The sequence below is a fragment of the Balaenoptera acutorostrata genome, chromosome 5 (genome assembly GCF_949987535.1).
Source record: "Balaenoptera acutorostrata chromosome 5, mBalAcu1.1, whole genome shotgun sequence".
In the NCBI taxonomy this organism is placed as follows: domain Eukaryota; kingdom Metazoa; phylum Chordata; class Mammalia; order Artiodactyla; family Balaenopteridae; genus Balaenoptera; species Balaenoptera acutorostrata.
The window spans coordinates 16,504,809-16,521,926 of NC_080068.1; positions in this window are offsets into that span (position 1 = coordinate 16,504,809).

Genomic DNA, 17,118 nt, shown 5'->3' on the forward strand with positions numbered 1-17,118 from the left:
GTTGCTTAATAATTAAGCTGGCTCTATAGCCAGAATCTCATTCTGGATCACTGTAATGGTTGACATTATGATATATTATAGATTAAATTATGTCCACAAGCAATCTTAAATAATTTATGTAGAAATGTAGTAACAAATAAGAGTATACTCAAAATTACTCTAAAAGATATTTTACTTCATTCCAATATAATTCTTGGTTAAAACTAAGAATATTTCTACATTTTAGGATACAAAGGATCATGGGTACATGGATTTGGTCTGTATTTTTTTTTTTTTTTAACCTCTGAATTGGTAACTATACTAGTGAAATGTTATGGGTATGGAGTAACTCTTCACAGACAATGCTGCTTTATTTAGTATAGAGCAAATTAATTGGAGAAACTGGATATTCTTACTTCAGGGATGCAAAGACAGGTCATACTGTTTGGATAAATGCTGTAGTATCCATGCTCTTTTTCCACTGATACCTTCATCTCTCTCCATGATCAGCTGGGTTCTTTGGCAGCCCAGTGAACCTATGTATTAGTGGCAGGTTAGGAACAAATGGAAATTGACATATCTGTTAAAGTTGAAACGTATGTTTTAATCTTTTACAGAAGCATTACACTTGAATATTCAAATGAAGTTACTTTTAAACCTCCTGTAGGTTTATTTTTTTTTATTTTTTGGTAATTGACTGTTTTATTAGGACATATTATTCTTTTTTTTTTTTTAACATCTTTATTGAAGTATAATTGCCTTACAATGGTGTGTTAGCTTCTGCTTTATAACAAAGTGAATCAGTTATACATATACAATATGTTCCCATTTCTCTTCCCTCTTGCATCTCCCTCCCTCCCACCCTCCCCATCCCACCCCTCTTGGTGGTCACAAAGCACCAAGCTGATCTCCCTGTGCTATGCGGCTGCTTCCCACTAGTTATCTATTTTACATTTGGTAGTGTATATATGTCCATGACACTCTCTTACCTTGTCACATCTCACCCCACCCCCTCCCCATATCCTCAAGTCCATTCTCTAGTAGGTCTGTGTCTTTATTCCCGTCTTGCCACTAGGTTCTTCATGGCCTTTTTTTTTTTGTTCCCTTAGATTCCGTATATATATGTTAGCATACTGTATTTGTTTTTCTCTTTCTGACTTACTTCACTCTGTATGACAGACTCTAACTCCATCCACCTCATTACAAATACCTCCATTTCATTTCTTTTTATGGCTGAGTAATATTCCATTGTATATATGTGCCACATCTTCTTCATCCATTCATCTGTCGATGGACATTTAGGTTGCTTCCATGTCCTGGCTATTGTAAATAGAGCTGCAATGAACATTGTGGTACATGACTCTTTTTGACCTATGGTTTTCTCAGGGTATATGCCCAGTAGTGGGATTGCTGGGTCGTATGGTAGTTCTATTTGTAGTTTTTTAAGGAACCTCCATACTGTTCTCCATAGTGGCTGTATCAATTTACATTCCCACCAACAGTGCAAGAGTGTTCCCTTTCCTCCACACCCTCTCCAGCATTTATTGTTTCTAGATTTTTTGATGATGGCCATTCTGACCAGTGTGAGATAATATCTCATTGTAGTTTTGATTTGCATTTCTCTAATGATTAATGATGTTGAGCATTCTTTCATGTGTCTGTTGGCAATCTGTATATCTTCTTTGAAGAAATGTCTATTTAGGTCTTCTGCCCATTTTTGGATTGGGTTGTTCGTTTTTTTGTTATTGAGCTGCATGAGCTGCTTGTAAATCTTGGAGATTAATCCTTTGTCAGTTGCTTCATTTGCAAATATTTTCTCCCATTCTGAGGGTTGTCTTTTGGTCTTGTTTATGGTTTCCTTTGCTGTGCAAAAGCTTTTAAGTTTCATTAGGTCCCATTTGTTTATTTGTGTTCTTATTTCCATTTCTCTGGGAGCTGGGTCAAAAAGAATCTTGCTGTGATGTATGTCATAGAGTGTTCTGCCTATGTTTTCCTCTAAGAGTTTGATAGTGTCTGCCCTTACACTTAGGTCTTTAATCCATTTTGAGTTTATTTTTGTGCATGGTGTCAGGGAGTGTTCTAATTTCATACTTTTACATGTTCCTGTCCAATTTTCCCAGCACCACTTATTGAAGAGGCTGTCTTTTCTCCACTGTATATGCTTGCCTCCTTTATCAAAGATAAGTTGACCATATGTGTGTGGGTTTATCTCTGGGCTTTCTATCCTGTTCCATTGATCTATATTTCTGTTTTTGTGGCAGTACCAAACTGTCTTGATTACTGAAGCTTTGTAGTATAGGCTAAAGTCAGGGACCCTGATTCCTCCAGCTCCAGTTTTCGTTCTCAAGATTGCTTTGGCTATTCGGGGTCTCTTGTGTTTCCATACAAATTGTGAAATTTTTTGTTCTAGTTCTGTGAAAAATGCCATTGGTAGTTTGATAGGGATTGCATTGAATCTGTAGATTGCTTTGGGTAGTAGAGTCATTTTCACAATGTTGATTCTTCCAATCCAAGAACATGGTATATCTCTCCATCTGTTTGTATCATCTTTAATTTCTTTCATCAGTGTCTTATAATTTTCTGCATACAGGTCTTTTGTCTCCTTAGGTAGGTTTATTCCTAGATATTTTATTCTTTTTGTTGCAGTGGTAAATGGGAGGGTTTCCTTAATTTCACTTTCAGATTTTTCGTCATTAGTGTATAGAAATGCAAGAGATTTCTGTGCATTAATTATGTATCCTGCTACTTTACCAAATTCATTGATTAGCTCTAGGAGTTTTCTGGTAGCATCTTTAGGATTCTCTATGTATAGTATCATGTCATCTGCAAATAGTGACAGCTTTACTTCTTCTTTTCCGATTTGGATTCCTTTTATTTCTTTGTCTTCTCTGATTGCTGTGGCTAAAACTTCCAAAACTATGTTGAATAATAGTGGTGAGAGTGGGCAACCTTGTCTTGTTCCTGATCTTTATGGAAATGGTTTCAGTTTTTCACCATTGAGGACAATGTTGGCTGTGGGTTTGTCATATATGGCCTTTATTATGTTGAGGAAAGTTCCCTCTATGCCTACTTTCTGCAGGGCTTTTATCATAAATGGGTGTTGAATTTTGTCGAAAGCTTTCTCTGCATCTATTGAGATGATCATATGGTTTTTCTCCTTCAATTTGTTAATATGGTGTATCACATTGATTGATTTGCGTATATTGAAGAATCCTTGCATTCCTGGGATAAACGCCACTTAATCATGGTGTATGATCCTTTTAATGTGCTGTTGGATTCTGTTTGCTAGTATTTTGTTGAGGATTTTTGCATCTATGTTCATCAGTGATATTGGCCTGTAGTTTTCTTTCTTTGTGACATTTTTGTCTGGTTTTGGTATCAGGGTGATGGTGGCCTCGTAGAATGAGTTTGGGAGTGTTCCTCCCTCTGCAATATTTTGGAAGAGTTTGAGAAGGATAGGTGTTAGCTCTTCTCTAAATGTTTGATAGAATTCACCTGTGAAGCCATCTGGTCCTGGGCTTTTGTTTGTTGGAAGGTTTTTAATCACAGTTTCAATTTCAGTGCTTGTGATTGGTTTGTTCATATTTTCTATTTCTCCCTGGTTCAGTCTCGGCAGTTTGTGCATTTCTAAGAATCTGTCCATTTCTTCCAGGTTGTCCATTTTATTGGCATAGAGTTGCTTGTAGTAATTTCTCATGATCTTTTGTATTTCTGCAGTGTCAGTGGTTACTTCTCCTTTTTCATTTCTAATTCTATTGATCTGAGTCTTCTCCCTTTTTCTCTTGATGAGTCTGGCTAATGGTTTATCAATTTTGTTTATCTTCTCGAAGAACCAGCTTTTAGTTTCATTGATTTTTGCTATTGTTTCCTTCCTTTCTTTTTCATTTATTTCTGACCTGATCTTTATAATTTCTTTCCTTCTGCTGGCTTTGGGGTTTTTTTGTTCTTCTTTCTCTAATTGCTTTAGGTGCAGGGTTAGGTTGTTTATTCGAGATGTTTCCTGTTTCTTGAGGTAGGCTTGTATTGCTATAAACTTCCCCCTTAGCACTGCTTTTGCTGCGTCCCATAGGTTTTGGGTCGTCGTATCTCCATTGTCATTTGTTTCTAGGTATTTTTTGATTTCCCCTTTGATTTCTTCAGTAATCACTTCGTTATTAACTAATGTATTGTGTAGCCTCCATGTGTTTGTATTTTTTACAGATCTTTTCCTGTAATTGATATCTAGTCTCATAGCGTTGTGGTCGGAAAAGATACTTGATACGATTTCAATTTTCTTAAATTTACCAAGGCTTGATTTGTGACCCAAGATATGATCTATCCTGGAGAATGTTCCATGAGCACTTGAGAAAAATGTGTATTCTGTTGTTTTTGGGTGGAATGTCCTATAAATATCAATTAAGTCCATATTGTTTAATGTATCATTTAAAGCTTGTGTTTCCTTATTTATTTTCATTTTGGATGATCTGTCCATTGGTGAAAGTGGGGTGTTAAAGTCCCCTACTATGATTGTGTTGCTGTCGATTTCCCCTTTTATGGCTGTTAGTATTTGCCTTATGTATTGAGGTGCTCCTATGTTGGGTGCATAAATATTTACAATTGTTATACCTTCCTCTTGGATCGATCCCTTGATCATTATATAGTGTCCTTCTTTGTCTCTTGTAATAGTCTTTATTTTAAAGTCTATTTTGTCTGATATGAGAATTGCTACTCCAGCTTTCTTTTGATTTCCATTTGCATGGAGTATCTTTTTCCATCCCCTCACTTTCAGTCTGTATGTGTCTCTAGGTCTGAAGTGGGTCTCTTGTAGACAGCATATATATGGGTCTTGTTTTTGTATCCATTCAGCCAGCCTGTGTCTTTTGGTGGGAGCATTTAATCCATTTACATTCAAGGTAATTATCGATATGTATGTTCCTATTCCCATTTTCTTAAATGTTTTGGGTTTGTTATTGTAGGTGTTTTCCTTCTCTTGTGTTTCTTGCCTAGAGAAGTTCCTTTAGCATTTGTTGTAAAGCTGGTTTGGTGGTGCTGAACTCTCTCAGCTTTTGCTTGTCTGTAAAGGTTTTAATTTCTCCATCGAATCTGAATGAGATCCTTGCTGGGTAGAGTCATCTTGGTTGTAGGTTTTTCTCCTTCATCACTTTAAGTATATCCTGCCACTCCCTTCTGGCTTGCAGAGTTTCTGCTGAAAGATCAGATGTTAACCTTATGGGGATTCCCTTGTGTGTTATTTGTTGTTTTCCCCTTGCTGCTTTTAATATGTTTTCCTTATATTTAATTTTTGACAGTTTGATTAGTATGTGTCTTGGCGTGTTTCTCCTTGGGTTTATCCCGTATGGGACTCTCTGTGCTTCCAGGACTTGATTAACTATTTCCTTTCCCATATTAGGGAAGTTTTCAACTATAATCTCTTCAAATATTTTCTCAGTCCCTTTCTTTTTCTCTTCTTCTTCTGGGACCCCTATAATTCGAATGTTGGTGCGTTTAATGTTGTCCCAGAGGTCCCTGAGACTGTCCTCAGTTCTTTTCATTCTTTTTTCTTTATCCTGCTCTGTAGTAGTTATTTCCACCATTTTATCTTCCAGGTCACTTATCCTTTCTTCTGCCTCAGTTATTCTACTATTGATCCCATCTAGAGTATTTTTAATTTCATTTATTGTGTTTTTCATCATTGCTTGGTTCCTCTTTAGTTCTTCTACGTCCTTGTTCAATGTTTCTTGCATTTTGTCTATTCTATTTCCAAGATTTTGGATCATCCTTACTATCATTATTCTGAATTCATTTTCAGGTAGACTACCTATTTCCTCTTCATTTGTTAAGTCCAGTGTGTTTTGAGCCTGCTCCTTCATCTGCTGTGTGTTTTTCTGTCGTCTCATTTTGCCTATCTTACTGTGTTTGGGGTCTCCTTTTCACAGGCTGCAGGTTCGTAGTTCCCATTGTTTTTGGTATCTGTCCCCAGTGGCTAAGGTTGGTTCAGTGGGTTGTGTAGGCTTCCTGGTGGAGGGAACTAGTGCCTGAGTTCTGGTGGATGAGGCTGGATCTTGTCTTTCTGGTGGGCACGTCCACGTCTGGTGGTGTATTTTGGGGTGTCTGTGGCCTTATTATGATTTTAGGCAGCCTCTCTGCTAATGGATGGGGTTGTGTTCCTGTCTAGCTAGTTGTTTGGCATAGGGTGTCCAGCACTGTAGCTTGCTGGTCATTGAGTGAAGCTGGGTCTTGATGTTGAGATGGAGATCTCTGGGAGATTTTTGCCATTTGGTATTACGTGGAGCTGGGAGGTCTCTTGTGGACCAGTGTTCTGAAGTTGGCTCTCCCACCTCAGAGGCACGGCCCTGATGCCTGGCTGGAGCACCAAGAGCCTTTCGTCCACACGGCTCAGAGTAAAAGGGAGAAAAAATAGAAAGAAAGAAAGAAAGAGGCTATAATATAGTGAAGTAAAATAAAGCTATTGTAAAGCAAAGCTATACAGACAAAAATCTCACCCAGAAGCATATACATATACACTCACAAAAAAAAAGGAAAAGGGGAAAAATTAATATCTCCTGCTCCCAGAGTCCACCTCCTGAATTTGGGCTGATTCGTTGTCTATTCGGGTATTCAGCAGATGCAGGTACATCAAGTTGTTTGTGGAGCTTTAATCCGCTGCTTCTGAGGCTGCTGGGAGAGATTTCCCCTTCTCTTCTCTGTTCGCACAGCTCCCAGGGTTCAGCTTTGGATATGGACCCGCCTCTGCGTGTAGGTCGCCTGAGGGCGTCTGTTCCCCGCCCAGACAGGACGGGGTTAAAGGAGCAGCTGCTTCCGGGGCTCTGGCTCACCCAGGCCGCGGGGAGGGAGGGGTACGGAGGAGGCGGGGCGAGCCTGCGGCGTCAGAGGCGTCGTGACGTTGCACCAGCCCGAGGCGCACCCTGCGTTCTCCCGGGGAAGTTGTCCCCGGATCACGGGAGCCTGGCCGTGTCGGGCTGCACAGGCTACCGGGAGGGGCGGTGTGGAGAGTGACCTGTGCTCACACACAGGCTTTTTGGAGGCGGCAGCAGCAGCCCCAGCGTCTCACGCCCGTCTCTGAGGTCCGCGCTGATCGCCGCGGCTCGCGCCCTTCTCTGGAGTTCGTTTAGGCGGCGCTCTGAATCCCCTCTCCTCGCGCACCAGGAAACAAAGAGGCAAGAAAAAGTCTCTTGCCTCTTCGCCAGCTGCAGACCTTTTCCGGTCTCCCTCCCGGCTAGCCGTGGCGCACTAACCCCTTCAGGCTGTGTTCACGCCGCCAACCCCAGTCCTCTCCCTGCGATCCGACCGAAGCCCAAACCTCAGCTCCCTCCTGTAGGTTTATTATGTTTGTTTTCATTTATAAGGACTGAATTCTTCCTAGCTAAGTTTGTATGCTGTTGTCGATTTAGAAGGGATCAAATTCTATGGAACAAAAGTAGTTTGGGCAAGTTAGGCAGTTTGTTCCTCAGCTGTTTCACCTATAGGGATGTTTGACAACTAAAAACATTCTAAAAATCCAGTGGTTGTTTAAAAGTCCATTTCATGACTAATTGGATGCAGGTTCTCTAGCTTCTTTTCCAAAAATCATTGTCATCACTTTTACTCCTGTTAGAGCAAAGAAGTGACAAAATGTAGTCACTGCTGATTATGAGTTAGTTCAGGACAGCTTTGATTGAAATCTGATCACTCTTTAGAGCTTTTCAGGGACAAGTTATTCTTTTCTAAGTTAATGCAAGGCTTAAGTTGTTGTGATATGTTACATTACAATTAATGTAACATATAAGGATAATGGTATTTTTTTTAATATAATTTTGTTGCTGAAAAGTTTTAGGCCGCTGAAAATTAATTATGCAGTAGAACTTGTGTAGCAATAAGAATTATAACCCAGACTTTTAAAATGCTTAATCCTCTGTATTCAATTTCACCAAGCCTTGTATACTTCAGTTTACATGTAATTCTAACCTTGGTTGTTATGGCAGATTGAAACCAAACCAAAAAAACAGAGTATCAGAGAGAGCCAGTTTAATTAGGCCAAAATTTTGCATTGTGATTACCTTTTTAAGATTGACTTGTCTATTAGGCAATACAGTTAAAGGATCCTTTTGGCTTCAGACTTCCAAATTGATTAATAAATTCAGTTTTAAGTTTTTATTCACTGGAATCAAAATGATTAGTACTGTGTTTACTTTTAGAAATGAAGTATTATAGCAGTGAAGAAAGCACTGCTACTTGCATCTCATTTTCTCTATTCAGAAATTATGTTTATGATATTTTTCCTGTCAGTTAAACAGAAAACTTTTTAATCCATAAGTTATTGTTTTCATTCAGATTAAAAGACTATGAAATTGGAAGACAAATTCTACTGAGATATGATGAGATTGTTTAGTGAAATTTTACTGGTCAAAAGGTACATTCTTATGATTTATTTTTTTTAAACAGAAGCTATAGTCATCTTTTATTTTACAGAAGATATGAAATGAAATAACCATCACGAAGCAGTCATATAATGAATGTATAGCTGGAATGAACAGTTAAATAGTTTGCAGTGGTGAATAGAGAAGGATAATTTGATTTCATTGGTACAGACTGCAAAGTATTGAGCGAACACAAAGAAACTGTTTGTATTCCTGAAGACAATCAAAATGAATGTGTTTCTACCTCTAACTAACCGGGTATGGATTGGCAACTTGCATCATAAATAAAGTCAAATAGATGTGTCCATTCCAAAAAAAAAAAAAGTGTACCTGCATGTGGAATGCACTGACCTCACATTCTAAGTTATCTTCTGAATATAGTTAACCATGGACCAAAAGACAAAACATCTTCTCCCAGCACCAATATAGAACTGTGGAGTAGGATCAGGATAACCTCAATAAAAACTTCCATTGAGAAAAGGAAAGCATGTGAACTATCTGGCAATTACTAGTTCATTAGTAATTTTATGCACTTATTCAAGGTGATTTTCTATTAGTAGATTTTCAAAGTCAGTGGTTCTCAATTATTATACTGAGGAGAGCAAAGAGCTTTCTAAAATGTAGGATATGTCTATCAATATTTGCTGCTTTAGAAATTAAAACTGACAGATTTTCAAAATACTTAGTGATTTGTTGGTTTAAAATAATAACAAACCTGATGTTAACATATTTTTATGAAAAATAACTATATTTTCCAAAACAAAAAATTAGTGACATCATTTAAATATTGTGAGTCTTTTTAATGTCTGACAATATAAGACAGCTGAATTCTGACATCTGCTTCAGCATTCAATGTACTGTAATGTTGGTGAAGTGGATGAAAATTTGGCTTCACCCATATAGAAATTTGGAAAAGGGGAAGATTTTAGTAACTTTTACAGAAAATTGTAGATGTTCCTTTTTGATGCTACACCAAAACTTGACAAGTGGAAGTTTCTTTTTTTTTTAAAAAGATTTTTTTTTTTTTTTTGATGTGGACCATTTTTTTAAAAGTCTTTATTGAATTTGTTACAACACTGCTTCTGTTTTATGTTTTGGTTTTTTGGCCTCAAGGCATGTGGGATCTCAGCTCCCAGACTAGGGATCGAACCCGCACCCCCTGCATTGGAAGGCAAAGTCCCAACCTCTGGACCTCCAGGGAAGTCCCAACAAGTGGAAGTTTCTTAAAGATTAGTTGCAATGTGGAATCTGAAACCAAATTAATTATTCATACTGTAACATTAAAATTTGTATTTTACATTTTGAATGACCCTTTTACTCATGCATGGATCATTTTGAAAATATTGGTTCCCTGAGTTATTAAGTTTTCACAAATGTTGACATTTTGTTATAGAATATGAAAAAACATCACATTTGTTAATATCACCATACAAAAGTCTTTAAGTATGGGGAAGCTGTCAAGTTTTTGGTGATGGATATAATTTTTCAAAATTCTAATTTTTGCTTGAAAGCTCGGATTCTATTATTGGCAACAAATAGCGTCAGTTGTTTTTCTTGAAGTGACAGACTCCCTTTGTTCATTTTAGAAAAAAATATCTCCCCAGTATTCAAGTCTGAATAACCGTAGTTTGTCTGTCAGTTATTCTTTCTAGTAAAAATGATGTTGCATGAGATAAGGAGCTGGTTCAACGAATATAAGAGCTTTTCCCTTAATTCAACCATCATACTTCAGTAGGCAACAGACGTGCTTAATGTGTACCTAATTTTTCATCATATAAAATATTTTAACAAACATATACTATTAGTAGATTTTTAATAAAATGAATAATTTTTAGTGCTTCATCAGGATATTACGAGTGAAACTGTGTATGTGTGTGTGTGTGGATGTGTAACTTTGTGTGCACGATGGAGAAAAATATGACTATTTGCAACATTTGTTGCCACTGCCTTTATTCTGGCCAAAGTGACAGCAGTTTTACCAATCATTGCTTTTAAACTGTCAATGCAAATGTTTACACAGTGAAAAAGGGCAAGTGATGTCTTAGTATTGTGATGAAAACATTTGGCCTCACAAATCCCCTGAAAATATCTTGAGGACCCTTAGGGAACCTCAAACCACACATTGAGAATCACTGTGTGAAGTTAAAGAGAGTGCACATTTAAAATATTTACAGATGCTGCCTGGTTGAACAATTTTCAATTCCACCAAAATTTTTGGTGTGACTGGATTTGACATTCTGACCAATATTTGTATTATTAAAAGTACAAATCTTTGTCTATCTGAAAGATATGAAAAAGCTCATTGTTACCTTAATTTATTTCCCTTTTGCCGTAAGTGAAGGTCAGAATCTTTCCATTTATTTATTGTTCAGTATATTACTGGTGCAGGGATAGGTGGGCAGCTCCATGAGACAGAATAAAGACTTTATAAAGTGACCTAAACTCATTTGGGAATGTAATTTACGATCAAGTTTGGATTTCCTTAATAGGTAATCAGTTGGGAAAGAGGTAGAAACTTTAATAAATGATATTGGGATAACTGTCTGGCTACTTGAAGGAGAGGTTGATCTGTAATTAATTTTCATTTTGTATCAAAAATTCTGAATGAATAAAAGATCAAAATGTTCTTAAAATTCAACTCATAAAGTAAAAGACTGGGTAACTTATTTTGTATTTTATGTTTGAAACATCTGACAAAATATAACACAGGAAAACCAGAAGAATTAAAGAAAATAAATGATATATATGACTATATAAAATTATTTAAATTTTTAAATGGAAAAAGTACACAGAATAAATCATAAGAAAAATAATAAATGAGAAATAGATATATTTAATACATACTATTAAAAACTAATTCTACTTTTTAATATATTAAGTGCTATTATAAATGTGTAAGAAAAAGAAATAAACAGCCTCTTAGAAAAATAGGAGAGGATATGAATGTAGGATCTTGAGGTAAATCATAAAAACAATTTTATAGCTAATATATAGTCAAATCTTCCAGCTCTCTCATTTGTAGATGAGGAAACTTCAGTCTAGAGAGGCATAATAAAAGTTAAATTTCTTTTCTCTCCATTAAATGCTTTAAAAACTAGAAATTATTTATTCATTTGTTTCTACTATACAACTAAGTTACCCTAATCTGATTTGTTTTAAACTATGTATAAATTTAAATATATGTCATATAAATCACTCTGTAACTACTCCATGAAAATGCAATAGCATAGAATGACCTTTAGCTATTTGCAACTGATATATTTAAAAAAATAGATTAACATTATTCTTTCAAAATTGACACCATCTGTTCTTATTACACAGGACTAGATATCGTGGTTAAGGTCTCAGGCTCTCAAGCCCAACTGCTCCAGCTGGAATTCTTGCTTTGTGACATACTCAGTAACCTGAACAATTTCCTGAAACTCTGTATGTCTCAGTTCCTGATTTATGTATCATCCTAGTTTCTAAGGTTATTATAGGATTAACTCATGCTTATAAAGAGCTTATGATAAGGCATGACATACAGTAAATTATCATTTTCATCATCATTTATAGGTGGGGACACTTTTGGTGACCAATAACAGTTTTCTCTGTGTATTGTTGCACTGTGGATTAGAAGCATGTCTTATCTTGCTCTGTTACCACCACAGAAATGATCTGCATATAGAATTGATTTCTATACAAAGTCTGTAACCCAGTTATTTTCATAATGTATTAAGTAACACGATGAATGAATCCCAGGTGTATATTGGCAGTAAGAGGTTGCAAAAAGGGTTTAGGGTCATTTAGCATAATGGAAATTGAATGAATTTATTATTGTAATCTTTTGTATGAGGAAGAACTTACAGAACCTAGTTCCAAAGTTCATATGAGAGTGAAGAGAGAGAGTAAATGAATGACACAAACAGGGGATACAAATCAGCTGATTTCAAATTCAGATTATATCTACATGCCCTCTTGTTTGTCCCACTTATATTTCTCATTGTGAGGCTACTATCAACTTGACCTTGATGTTCTTTGTTCTTTGAGAACTCTTCTGGAAACACTACAAAGGCTGAAGGGATTTATCATAAGCCTAGATATGCAGTATTCTAATGTAGCCTGGAAACTAAATTGAACTGGAAATCATCTATGCATACTAAGGCCAATGTCTGCCCATTCTAAGTGGATCACTGGTGGCTTATCACTATCTCTTAGACACCCAATACTGAACGTAGACAGAAAATAATTCTCAGGAGCTAAAAAGGCTTTCATTTTTCAGATTTTCTTCCCTTTGTCCTTTACGGTCCTGAACTCAATCAAATTGTCAGAAGGCTACCTCCCATCACAAGGATGATGGAAATGGGAATTTGGGTCTATTTATTTCTGAAAAGAAAGAGCCATGGGTATGAAAACCTCACCACTCAGCCCTTTAGCAACATGCAACGCACAAAAGCAATCAGTTTTCTTGCATGAAATTCTTCTTTAAAGATCCAAAACACCAAACAACAAATGGACTTTCTTCTTAAGTCAAATTGCTGCTCTCATTTTCTGTCTAGTTGCATACTTTCTGAATTTCTAAATGTTCTCCTTGTAAATAATTTAAGGGACAAAATTTGCTGAATTATACTAGTGGATGACCATGAGGTTTCAGGCTGACAAAGGATTTATGACACTCTATTCATTACTCATTTAGTCTATTTTAAAAAACACATTCAGTATTTTAAAATTATTCCTCTGAGTTTTTACATAACAATTTCTTATTGTTTGGAAAAGGTTGTTTTTTTAAATAGCATTATTAAGATATAATTCATATACTATAAAATTAACCAAGTTAGAGCATGTAGTTCACTGCTTTTCAGTGTATGCACAGAGTTGTGCAACCATCAGTGCAATTTAATTTTAGGACATTTACTTCATGCCAAAAAGAAATCCCCCACGTGTTAGTGTCACTCCCATTCTCGTCTTCTCTTCCAACCCCCAGTTGTAGACAGCAACTAATTTACTCTCTAGCTATAGATTTGCCAATTTTGGACATTTCACATAAATGTAATCATATAAATATGTGATCTTTGTGGCTAGATTCTTTCAAATAGGATAGTATTTTCAAGGCTCATCCATGTATAGCATGCATTGGCAATCCATTCCTTTTTATTGCTGAATAGTATTCCATTGTGAGGCTATACCATGTTATATTTATCCATTCCCAATTGATATTTAAGTTGTTTCCATTTTGACTATTACAAATTATGCAGCTAGGAACATTTATGTACTAGTGTTTATGTAAATATATGATTTTAGTTCTCTTGGGTATATGTCTAGAGCGAGTAGAATTGCGAGGTCCCATTGTAACTCCTTGGTTAACTTTTTGAGGAACTGCCAGACTGTTTTCCAAAGCATTTGGGCCATTTTACATGCCCATGAGTAGTGTAGGAGGGTTCCATTTCTCCAAATTCTCACCAATACTTATTTCCTGCCTCTGTGATTATGACCATTCTAGTGGGTATGAAATAATATATTATTGTGGGTTTAATTTGAATCTATAACTAATGATGTTAGGGATGTTTTCGTGTGCTTTTTGACCACTTTTTCATCTTTTTTGGAGAAATGTTTGTCCAGATATGTTTCTCATTTTTCAATTGGGTTGTCTTTTATTATTAAGTTGTAAGAGTTCTTTATATACTCTTGATACAAGTCCCTTGTCAGATATATGATTTACAAATATTTTCTTACACTCTGTGAGTTTTCTCACTCTTGATGGTGGCCTTTGAAGCATCAATTTGTTTCTTTTTCTCTTGTCACTTATGCTTTTGTTGTCATATATAAGATGCTTTACCTAACCTAAAATCATGAAGATTTATCCTTATTTTTTTCTAAGAATTCTATAATTTTAGTTCTTACATTTAGATCTATGATTGAGTTTGACTTATTTTTTTTGTGTGGTGTGAGGTAGGAGCCAAATTCATTATTTTGCCATATGGATATCCAGTTGTCCCAGAATTATTTGTCAAAAAAAATATTCTTTGCCAACTGAATTGTCTTGGCAATCTTGTCAACTATCAATTGACTGAAAATGTAAGAGTTCATTTCTGGACTCTCAATTCTATTCCATTTATCTATATGCCTATCTTCACACCAATATCACACTGTCTTGATTTTGTAGCTTTGTAGGAAGTTTAAAAATTGGGAAGTATAAACCGTCCAACTCTATTCTTTTTTTCCTTTCAGTGTCTGGTTTATTTCACTTAGCATAATACCTTCCAGGTTCATCCATGTTGTTGTAAATGACAGAATTACCTTCTTTTTTTAAGGTTAAATAATATTCCATTGCATGTTTATATACATTTTCTTTTTAAACTATTTTTTTAATTGAAGTATAGTTAATTTGCAATGTTGTGTTAGTTTCAGGTATACAGCAAAGTGATTCTGTTTTATATATATATTTTATATATATCATAATATATATATTTTAGAGTTGGTTTATATTTCCCAATTTTTAAACTTACTACAATTCTACAAAATTAAGAGAGTGTGGTATTGGCATGAAAACAGGCATACAGATAAATGGAATAGAACTGAGAGTCCAGAAATGAACTCTTACATTTTTGGTCAATTGATTGATATACATTGATATATATATTCTTTTTCAGACTCTTTTCCATTATAGGTTATTACAAGATATTGAATATAGTTCCCTGTGCTTTACAGTAGGTCCTTGTTGTTTATCTACTTTATATATAGTAGTGTGCATATGGTAATCCCAAACTCCTAATTTATCTCTGCCACACACACCCACCACCCCCTGCCACTATCCCCATTGGTAGCCATAAATCTGTTTTCTATGTGAATCTATTTCTGTTTTGTAAATAAGTTCATTTATATCATTTTTTGATTCCATATATAAGTGATATCATATGATATTTGTCTTTCTCTGACTTACTTCACTTAATATGATAATCTCTAGGTCCATCTATGTTGCTGCAAATGGCATTATTTTATTCTTTTTTATGGCTGAATAATATTACATTTGTATATATACCACATCTTCTTTATCATTCATCTGTTGATGGATACTTAGGTTGCTTCCATGTCTTAGCTATTGTAAATAGTGCTGCTATGAATATTGGGGTGCATGTATCTTTTTGAATTAGAGTTTTCTACGGATATATGCCCAGGAGTGGGATTGCAGGATTATATGGTACCGTTATTTTTAGCTTTTTAAGGAATCTCCATACTGTTCTCCATAGTGGCTGCATCAATTTATATTCCCACCAACAATGTAGAAGTGTTCCTTTTTCTCCATATCCTCTCCAGCATTTATTATTTGCAGACTTTTTAATGATGGCCATTCTAACTGGTGTAGGGTGATACCTTATTGTAGTTTTGACTTGCATTTCTCTAATAGCGATGTTGAGCATCTTTTCATGTGTCTTTTGGCCATTTGTATGTCTTCTTTGGAGAAATGTACATTTAGAAGACCTAAACAGACATTTCTCCAACTCTATTCTTTTAAAATATTGTTTTGGCTATTTTGGGATCCTTACATTGCCATATGGATTTTAGGACAATCTGTCACTTCTGGAAAAAAAATAGCAGTCGGAAGTTTTATATGAATTGCTTTGGATCTGTAAATCACTTTGGAGAGTATTGCCATGTAAACTATATTAAGTCTTCTGACACATGAACATGAGATGTCTTTCCATTTAGATCATTCATTTTTAAAAATATTTTGTAGCTGTCAGTGTACATACTTGCACTTCTTTTATTAAATTTGTAAGCTTAAGTTTATTATTTTGATACCTTATGAATGGAATTGTTTTCTTAATTTCAATTTGTGTTGTTTATTGCTACTGCATAGAAATACAATTGACTTTTACGTATTAATCTCATATCCTGCCATATTGCTGAACTCATTTATTTGTTTTATATTTTTTTAGTGGATTCCTTAGGATTTTCTATATACAAGATCATGATATTTGTAAATATAGCTTTTCTTCTTTATTTCAACCTTATACTTTAATTTTTTTTTTTCTTTCCTAATGGCAATGGTTAGACACTTCTGTACAAAGTCGAATAGAAGTGGCAAGAGTGGACATCCTTGTCTTGTTTCTGATATTAGGAAGAAAGCATTCAGCTTCTTCATTAAGAGTGATAGTACATGTAGAATTTCATGCATTCTCTTTATCAAGTTGAGGAAGTTCTCGTGTATTCTCAGTTTGCTGAATGGTTTTATTATGAAAGGGTGTTGGATTTTATCAAAAATTTTAACCACATCTGTTGAGATGAACATTTTTTGTCTTTTATTCTATAAATATGGTGTTGTATATTGACTGATTTATTCTATAAATATGGTGTTGTATATTGACTGATTTTCAGATGTTAATCCTATTTGCAATGCTGGGATAAATCACACTTGATCCTAGTGTTTAATTCTTTTTATATGTTGTTGGTTTTGTTTGCTGGTATTTTGTTGAGTATTTTGCATGTATATTTAAATGAGATACAGTAAGTCCCCTACATACCAATGAGTTCTGTTCCAAGAGTGTGTTCGTAAGTCCAATTTGTTAGTAAGTCTAACAAAGTTAGCCTAAGTTTTACAGATAGTGCCAGACACGTGAACTAACTTACGTGATTGGACATGTGAATGCACGTTTGCATCTTTGAAAGTTCTCAACTTGAAAGTTTGTATGTAGGGGACTTACTGTATTGGTCTGTAGTTTTCTTTTCTTGTTATGTCTTTGCCAATGTTTTGTATCAGGGTAAT